We start from the raw sequence: 10,631 nt of genomic DNA, 5'->3' as shown, positions 1-10,631 counted from the left end.
TGACATCTGAATATACATTAAATATTCAGTTTAATATGAACATGTTTACGTTTTTATTGTAATATACTTTGGTTTATAGATTGTTTTATTTTTGTCAACAAACATCTGGAAACAAATAAGAGACAAATAATTTCAGAAAAATCCTTTAATGCTTTATTTTATTTTATTTTTTGCTGATTGATGATAATTTTATTTAGAAAAACTAAAATGACAGTTTGAGAAAAACACAATTCTGTTTTTCTTCAAGTCATCTTAATAATGATGTAACTTTGGGATATCAAACAATTAGATGATGTTATTAATAAAATGTTTTGTGTTTCATAGATCCAACAGAAAATGTCGACCCAGGAAATGAAGCTGAAGAAGAACAAGAAGAAATGCTTTAACAGAACCAGAACAGAACCAAAGAGTCTGAATCTTCCACCTGATCTAAAGTCTCTTCAACCATTTGGTATGAAAACTGTTACATGAATAGAAATGTGGATAATAATATAAAAACTGAATGCATTAAACCCAGAAGGAAGTTATTCATATTAATAATCTTTATTTGAGATTTAATAAATGAAACAAGAATCCTGTAAGTTAAAGAACATCTCAAGTCCAAAGATGTTTCTGTAGTTTAGTTTCTTACTCAGGTTTTTATAAATTATTTGTCTTGAAAAGTTTTTTAATTCATGCAAAAGTTGACAGACTTGATCTCCAGCTTGTTCCTTCAAAAGGTTTTAATTTAATTTCTGTCAGTGAATCTTATTATTTTATTTGATTATTTTCTGTATTTTATTATAATTTTAGTTTCTTGCTGTCCAGTTTTTAATTTATGAATCAGCAATGAATTCATTAGTTCATCTTTTCTTCCATCTCCAGTAGTTCTGTATATTTATTATTTCCTCCTTAAAACTGAAACATTCACATAGGAACAAATAACCTGAATATTTCTATGTTCATCATCATACAGTGAATGTAAAAATAACATTTTGATGCTATATTTCTTTATAAGCATATTATGTAAGATTGTTATTAAAATATCTTCTCAGAGTCATTTATTAACATAAAATAGGAAAAGAACATTAGAAATTGATCAATTATATGAAAATAGGATCATAAACACAACAGATATTATTCTAACTTTAAGTCAGTTTAGTGACTTTTCATTACAGACACTAAGCTTGAGGAAGGTAGAGAAGTTTTGCTGATGAATATGAATTATGGTCTGGTAAGAATAAAGACAATGATAATATAAACTGTTCATATTGAGAAAAGTCCATTTGCACTGACATTTATATTATCAAACCAATGATACTTTTTATAATTCATCGAACTGAGTCTTAATATGGCTGATTAATGTAGGAATAAATGGCTGCTGCAAAGTTATAGACCGTGAATAAAACTGAGCTCTTTATTCTTTATACTAAACACTAAATATCTTATTTTAAGAAACATGTTTTGTTCATTTGTTGACTTTTGTAAATAATATATATTATATCTAACAGAATCTGATATTATTTACATTTTGTCTGGTGAACTTTTACTGTGTGACTCAAAGTAAAACTCTAGAGCTCCATCTAGTGGTGTCAGAATATCCATCCATTTTCTAACACCTTGTCCCTCGTGGGTCAGGAGGTCTGGTGTCCATCTCCACCAGACATTTCAGGTGAGAGACGGGGTCACCTGGAAAGGTCACCTGGAAAGGTCAGCAGTCTGTTGCAGGAGTCAGAATATTATTCTGATCAATCATAATCTTTATTGGGGATAATATTGATCCCTCCTTGATGGATAATGTGAAACATGACTGTCCTCAGAATCAGATCTGTTCATCTTCTAGTTGGAAGATAAACGGCTGTTGTCACATTAAATATGTAAAAAGTCAAACTTTATGCATAAAGTTATTATGATTATTAAACTCTAATCACTTCCATCTCTTATTTTAATAGTTTGAACTCTTAATGCAGGGCATATATCATGTGTTTATACATTTTTATGTTGTTTATTTCTGTGTAGGTTTTACCAGCAAACAGTTAAACTGTCTTTGAATCATGAAATCAGCAAATTAAATTGTGTTTATGAGCAGAAAATTAATGTTAATTTTAGATGATTTTGTTGTTTTGAACTCCTTGTGACAGAAAAGGAAACGTATGTAAATGAGAGCAGATTTTTATTATCAGAAAATAGGGAATAAAAGCAAACACATCCTAAACTGTAAAATTTTCTGCTACCTTGGACTTTCTGACATTTAACTGATTCTTAAAAGAAAATTCATGAAATGGTTCACAGCATCTAGTGGATGCTGATCAAGATGATTAGTGAGATTTTTATGTAGAATCTCAAAGGGAGATTTGCAACTTCTTCATTTTACTGAAAATATGAAGAATTACTTTAAGTACTAATGAGTTTGTATGGAGGAACGAAACAGACTGTGAGTTGATTGAGCAAACTGACTGGCAGCCATTTTTACATTACTAGGAAACATGATCCTCTAAACCAAAGAAATTAGAAACATTAGTTTTTACTGTTTTCCATTCTTTATGTTTTTTGCATCAATAAATGTTTTTTAATGTTTAATGTGAACTGATGTTAAGCTTTGACTCTTGTAAATAAAAACCTTTTAAAACATTGTTGTATTTTGTTTTATTCAAGCCAAGTTCAATATGTGGCCTGAGATGTTTTGACTGTACAAAAAGCAAATTAGTTTAATATGGAGGAGGAAGCAGAGCGGCCATTTTGTTAAAGCCAACCAGTTTGTCCTGTTATTAGCAGCCAGTCAAAGGAAAAACAAACCAAAACATGAAGCCATTAATGAGTTATATTAAAAGTAAAAGTTACAGGTAGTTATGAGTTACAACAACATTTAAGTTGGGATCAATAAATATTATGTTGAGTCAAATAAATTGAACAATTCACCAAAATTAAGATACATTTTTTAATGTTAAAAAGTATTAAATACATGTATGTTACATATACATGTAACATACATGTATCTACTAACATGTCTAGTGATGTTACTAGATACCAGGATGTAGTAACATTAGATAGTAGGTCTAATGTTACTGCATTCTGGTATCTACTAACATGTCTAGTAAAGTGTCTACTCCATCCATTATAACTTCTTGCTAAGCTCAGCAGTGTCTCCCATTCAGTTGTGTGGTTTGGAAAGTGGAGATTTTCTCACCACAAGATGGCGCTCTTTGCTGCTGTTCTCCATCAGAGACTTTTGGGGATTTATTTTTTCCTGCCATCGTATCTTCATAACTCTGGTTGAGAACTAAATATAAATATGGGTCTTCCTTCTCACCAAACATTTTACAGAATAAAATCTTCTAAAAGTCTATCAAAGATTAAAGATAAAAAGACAAAATAAAAAATGCTTCTATGACATTTATCTTAAAATTACTGCTTGGAGTAATAATTATGACAAAGGTGGTTATCAATTAATAAATGTTAACAAATGTTAGTCTTGAAATAAATGATTGTTTTGAAATAAAATGAGTTTATTTTCACATCTCTCCCTACCTAAAGATGTAACCTTTTATAAGAATGTTTCTGTAGAAAAAGATCTATTCTGTAAATCTGCATCCTATGAGATCATCATCTGGAAGTTGTTCTCTCTGACTGAAGATGGAGAAGCAAAGCATGACATGGAGTCATTCTAAGTTATTTCACTTCAATATGAAGCACAAACACAGAAAGCAAATAAAACCTGTTTTACAGATTTAGCTGAGGCGTGGTTGAGTCTGAAGTTTTTCCTGGATCAAAGTTTCAACTCCAGAGACAACAGGATCTCATCCAGTCAGTGGAAAAACACGACACTCTTTCAGTTGTTACTGGACATATCAACGCTGAATCTTTGCTCCCTGCAGGTTGAAACAAGAAATCAAACCTCTTGTTGCTCTTTGTCCTACAGATACTTTCACTTTAGACATAATACTTGCTGTAGCAGCATGAATAAGGTCTTATTAATGTTTCTGAAAGAGTTAGATTATGAAAAACTTTTAGTTTTCTTTAAATGTCTTAATATTTGTGAGAGTAACTCTCACCTACTGTCTTAATGCTTGACACATTAACCCCGTAGTGTTCATTCAAGAAAATTCAACTTGTGTACACAGATATTTTTATCCACTCATTTGTTTCTTTTTCCAAAGAGTTCACACTAAACTCAACTATTTTACATTTCCTACTATTTTCTCGCTCCATGGTCTGCATGCTCAGTGCTGGTGGTAAAACTAATTTAAGAGCCAAATAAAATAGTTTAACTCAGATCACCTGATGCAACACAAAGAACAAGAACATTTGACAGAAATTCCCAAAAAGTTTACATTTAATTGTGTATTGATGAAGAAACATCAGATAAAAAGTCAATATTACCATGTAAAGCCAGTAGATAACAAAGTGTTCATGTCCAAGCTGAGCGGTTTTATTCAATAACAAAACAAACTAGTATTATTATTTACACTGATGATGAATCTGACTGGTGATGTTTATACAAAAATTAATATAATACAAACTGACATTATTTTATAAACACTGTGCTTTATTATCACATGACTTTATATTATGTTCCCTTTTTTGACATTTAATTTCACCTGGAAAAATTATAAAGGCTCATTTCAGCAGAAAGAAAAATATCTAATAAAATCCTGATTGTCATGTTTTTCACTGACACTGATTAATATATGACTATATACACCATACAAGAGCAAGAGAAATCATTTTCAAAAGGAAAACAGAGATAGTGTTTTTATTCTCACAGTTGCATCAAAATATAAAATTGAACGAAATTTAAGGGGCAAAGAAAATGCAGCTTTGTAAACCTAAATTTGTACATGTGAAGACACAGTGACAGATATTCATGATTTGAATAAATTAGTTATAATAATCTATCTAATTCACAATTAACAAACCTCATTTACTTCTCAGACTTTTACTAAGATACTGTTTAAAACAAGGGGATTATCATTTAAGTTGAAGTGCATTTATTAACACAAACAAGTCAGAATTAAACATGATACTGTGGTGGAGAATTACTCCAGGTTAACATCTGCTGGTCCTGTCGTATGAAATGCTTATGAACTCATCATCATTTGGGTCACATGTAGAGGGTTGGACGTTGATTTCTGCAGCTGCATCAGAACCAGAAAGTCTCTGCTTGTTTTGGATCTTTGGTATTAAATTCATGTTGTCTCTTCCTGGCAGAGCTTTTCATCCAGACCTGCTTCATTATTGATTGTCCTATTAGCTCTCTGAGCTGTGATCAATATATGAGTAAAACTGATTGAGTGATTTCACCTCACAGCTTGGTGAAATAGTTTTTTCTACAACAACTTTTTAAAAGAACAATTATTTTTATGTATATTTTATGCAAAAAAAAATCTGTTTAACAAATTGATGTATAAAGTTTGTTTTATGTTTTTGTGCTTCTTTAAAAAGTCACAAACAGTTTGAAGAAGAAGACAATAAAGGGGAAATTGATGCTTTGGAGGCTTAAAACAATCAACAGTCTGGTGGTGACCATTAATATTGACCATGTTCTGCTACAAAAGCAGGAGTTGTGATGTCACCACTTTATACAATCTCTTCACTCTGGAGAAATCCTCCTCTGCCTCGGACCACCTTGAGGTCCCGGTAGAAATGATGACTCTGGTTGGTTATTTGAGCCACTGTTGTTCCTGTTCCTTCTGTAAAACAGACAATAAAAGACTTTTAGTGAAAATGTTGTTGAGCTTAACAGGTTTGACTTAATATAACTAATATGTAGGTATATTAGGTAAAGTGAAATACTGTGAATTTATCAAGATAAAATAACAGCACAGAAACTCCTATTGTTCTTATATTTACTAAATTTAGAATTATTGTCAAACAAAAAAATAATAACTTACTTTTTGGACCATTTTCTTCTCAATAGAACAACAACACCAGCAACAACAACACTAACAACACCAGCAACACCAACAACAACACCAACACCAACAACAACAGCAACAAAAACAGTAATCCATTTGCCATTCATGGTTTCTGAAATAAAGAAAAGGATTCTGGGTTACAGCCAGTGTATAAAAGTTTACATCACATGCAAACTGTTTGCACAAAGTAACTTTTTTTTTATTCTTGTCAAAACAACATTGCTTACCATTCTGAGGTGTGGATGTGGAGGAAGTTGATGCATTTCTTTGTTCTTCTTTATCTAATTTGCAACAACAAAAAAGAGAATAAAACTTAAATACCAAACATAACATGAAAATATATTTTACTGGTGTTATATTATAGATTTGCCTCTGAAATTTTAGATGCCAACATTTTTCCACCATCTTCTGAGTTTAATCAAAGCGAAACAGTAAAGATTCATAAAGAAACTGAGATATAATATCATAGCTATGCTACTGTATTTGTAGTAATGGATTATCTGACCTGGCTTTGTAAATGATTCATTCTTCACGACTGTAAAGCAAAATTACAGACCAGAAATCAACGTTAGAAGTGCATCATCATTTTTCTCACAAAACAGAAACACATAATTTTACTTGTGAACTTCATATGCTACCATTTTGAAAACATCTGCATTTCTTTTACAGAATTTGTTTACATATGTTGTTAAACAAGCATTTAAACAAATCATAATTTTCTGAAACGTATTTAGGATGTGATTTTAGATTATACTGGTTTAAAATATCAAGACAAGCACATATCTGTTGTGTTTATATGGTGTTAAAATCTTACCAACATTCTGGTTGAAGCTATATATTTCTTTTAAGTCTTTATTTTTAATACGGCAGCTGTAACTTCCCTTATCTTTGTCCTTTACATGTAAAATGTTGAGCGATGTGTTGAGTCCTCCGGCAGAATCTGTAATCATTTTCCTTAAGGACATTTCCATTTTTCACGGTTAAGATCTCGTCATTGCCTTTACTCCACTCCAAAATATCATCTGTTTTGAAAGTAGACTTTGTGCCACATTGCAAAATGATATTTGTCCCAATCACTGCTGTTTTATCCTCCTTGCTGGACATTAAATCTCTTTTATTGTCTTGACCTGGGGGGAAAAAGTGGCATCAACAGACAGAGATGAGGAACATTAGAACTCATTCATTTTTCATTAATTTTTTTTACTTTGAAAGCAAATTGTAGAACAGATATTTCTACTAAATATAGTTGTTTTCTATATTCTATATTCTAAATGCTCAAATTTGTGCTGAAAAAAATCATCGTCTAACCTGTGACCCCCATTGACAAGCCGCAGGGTAGATGATGTGATGTTCACAAACTGCCTGATTCTTTTGATTTTCACTTTACTCTGACAGAGAGGACTGGAATCTCACTTCATGAGATTTCTGCTGTTTTTTTACGGCTGTGCTTGTGTATAAAATTCAGCATTTCCTCAACAACTACTATCTTTATTTTATCTTACATAAAAATAGGTAGAGTTAGCCGGGCTGCAAAGATGGAAAAAGCGCCTCACTGTCAAATGTCTTATAATTTCATGGCTTCCTACACTTGAAAAGGAGGACTTGAAGACATCAGGAATTCACTCAATCTTTTTTATTTTCACCAATGAGTGAGGACCAATGAACAGAACAGGTGAAAAATTTACAAAACACATACAAAATATTTTAACATACATTTTAGACATTTGGTTCAAAGTTAATTTATCTTAATGATTAATTAGATTTTTAACCTCAAATTCACAATATTAAATTATTAAATTTTATGTCTGGTTGAATTTGAATCAAACAAATCAAACAAATCACACTTCAGAATTATAGTTTTTTTCCTTAGGACATAAGGTTTTTTACATTAGATATCTTAACATACATTTAGTGGAACCAAACTATAAACTAGCAGTGTAAACTGTTACTTCAATAAATTCTTCATTTCATTTCTCAAATGTAAAACTACAGTCAAATTACATTCAATTGAGCCCAGTTAGTGGCTTACCGGTAGTCCTTATAAGTCCTTTTCCATGAAATGCTGCTTTGGAGGCTGTGTTTGCCTTCCTCAGCTCTGTTGCAAAACCAGTAAAGTGGTTAGTGGATTCCTTATATACCTGAGTTGATTTTGCTGCTGATTGGGCCAGATTTCCTTCACCTGCTGAGAAGTGCTGCAGAGTGGCATACCAATGTGTGTATGTGTGTGTGCACACACAAATGTCTATTCATGCACCCACATCTGAACTAATGAGCAGATCTGCGCAACATTGTGTTCATTTAATAAGTGATTAAATTCAATGAAAGAAAGGTTTCATATTTTTTGAACATTCACTCTGATTGTGACACAATGACTCTTAGTGCAGATTCAAAACCTTTGCTTTAAAATACAGATAGAAAATTAAATGGTAAAGAATGAAACTCACCATGTTCAGATGACGATCCTCTTTCTTTTGTAAAAACGTGGTAAAAAAGGGCTTTTGAAAAAGAGGATAATAATTAAATATAAACTTAAGAGTCTAGTAAGTCAGTACATATAAGTGAAAAAGAAACATATTGTTGTCTTTGCTAAGTGAACTTGAATAAAGTCATCTCATGAGAATCTCACTGTGCAAGCAAAGCAGGTTTATTGGGCCGTTGAGGCAGCAGTTTGAGTCCAGGCAGTAATCTACCAATATAGGAAATATGATAGAATAAACTACTAAAACTAATAAAAACCCTGGATATAATATATTATAATTAATGGTATTGGGTCGTCTGCACAAACAATCTCAAAATATCAGTTCAATAGACGACATATTTTGTTTCATTAAAAAGTTTACAGCAATTGTAAAACTGCTGCAGAATGTTGACTGTGATACTTGTTCTTATTCTCTAACAGATGTTATAAACATCTATAAACAGATTTATAAATCTACTTTATCACCGATCTGTCAGATGAGAAAGATTTGAGTCAATTTCTGAATGACTTCAGATGACAGTCGACCAGGAATAAATGCTGGTGGTTATTTCTGAATGTTTCCATCAGCAGCAACTACTGCCTGAAATTACTGCAAATAAACACATTTCTAAGATGTCCACTGCTTAGCAGACAACTGGGTTTCAGAGAGGAAGGGACAGAAATTCCCAGTCAGAACTCCCAGTTCATGTAACCATTATCTTTTATGTTTTTTCACAGTAGAAATATAAAATATGTAAAAAGTTAGTGTCCTCTTTTTGTAAATCTACATCATGTATGTATAACAACCTGTTGTTATTAAGTTTAAATCAGTTTAAATCCACATATTATAAACTAACCTGCATATAATGACCTGCTGAAGTGCAGGACAGTTTTCACCTCATTTTCTACAATAATGTTTTGAGTTGTAGACCTGAAGCCTGTTGTTGTTTATTACAAGATGTTTTATTTTATTACACCGTTTTGATTTATACATGTTATAAACTCTCAGGGTCGTTTAGATAGGAAACAATGCGCAAGTTTAATTCCACCTTAAAACTGCGGTTTAGTTTATATGTTTTAGTTTATATTAGTTATAAATATTTCCAATGAGAAAATAACTTACCACACAGTCCTATAGTTACCAGCGGTATTTAGGCCCGAGCAGCTAAGCGCTGCGAAGGCCTATGTTTTCCTATTGTTTATTATTATTATTAGGCCCGAGCAGCTAAGGGCTGCGAAGGCCTATTGTTTTCCTACTGTTTCTTATTAGGCCCGAGCTGCTAAGCGCTGCGAAGGCCTATTGTTTTCTATTGTTTTTATTAGGCCCGAGCAGCTAAGCGCTGCGAAGGCCTATTGTTTTCCTATGTTTATTATTATTATTATTATTCTTCCACCCAAATGAATTGGCTTTTTGGGGGCTTTATCATATTCAAAAAAAACTCACCAAAACTTGGCGGAGGCCTTAAGCCTGTTTAAAATTACGTATTTTAAAGTCGTAGCAAAAATTGCAACAGAAATGTCTGTACGGCGCCACTAGAAATTGGAAAAACACCCTTTTTTACCCTCTGCTATTCACTTACTTTATCGTAGACACATGAAATTTGGTACACTTGTAGAACTCCCCAAGACGCTCAAAATTTACAATTAATGTCATAGTGCAAGTATCACAGGAAGTCAGCCATTTTTGATTGAAGTTCCCATTTTGACCCCATTTTTGCCGATTTTTGCCGTTTACAGCCTTTGTATTTGATCTATCTCCTCCTAGGGATTTTGATTGATCGACTTCAAACTCGGTCAGTGTGCTCATAAGGCATGTCCCATCTAAAGTTATCTAAACGGTGAGTTTTTGACTATGCTGAAGGGGGGTTAGCAGGGGTCAAAGTTCACCTACTCGCCATAAAAAAATAAACTGCTATATCTCTACACTGAAACTCACAGAAGCACCAAAGTTTCTGTGATTGATCATCATCGGGTCTTCTACAATACCCTATGGTCGAATGATGACATCACTTAGGCCACGCCCCTGAGAACAGGAAGTGTAATGTTTTACTGTGAACTGTCGCTATCTGACCCCTTTGACCTCATCAACATGAAACTGGGCCCAGACACAGAGAACATGTTGGTGTATTGAGGATTCCAACCCCGACCAGCTACGATGGAGCAGGTGGGCGTGGTGGCGTGGCGAAGTCACCTGTAACGCCATCGCCATACGTTTGGCTCTCAATTCCACATTTTCGGGCCCAGCTGCTGCAAACTCATAAGGATGGACCCTCATCCAC

This window comes from Poeciliopsis prolifica, unplaced genomic scaffold (assembly GCF_027474105.1).
Source record: "Poeciliopsis prolifica strain line A6 unplaced genomic scaffold, Auburn_PproV2 SCAFFOLD044, whole genome shotgun sequence".
In the NCBI taxonomy this organism is placed as follows: Eukaryota; Metazoa; Chordata; class Actinopteri; order Cyprinodontiformes; family Poeciliidae; genus Poeciliopsis; species Poeciliopsis prolifica.
This window is presented reverse-complemented; position numbering follows the sequence as displayed.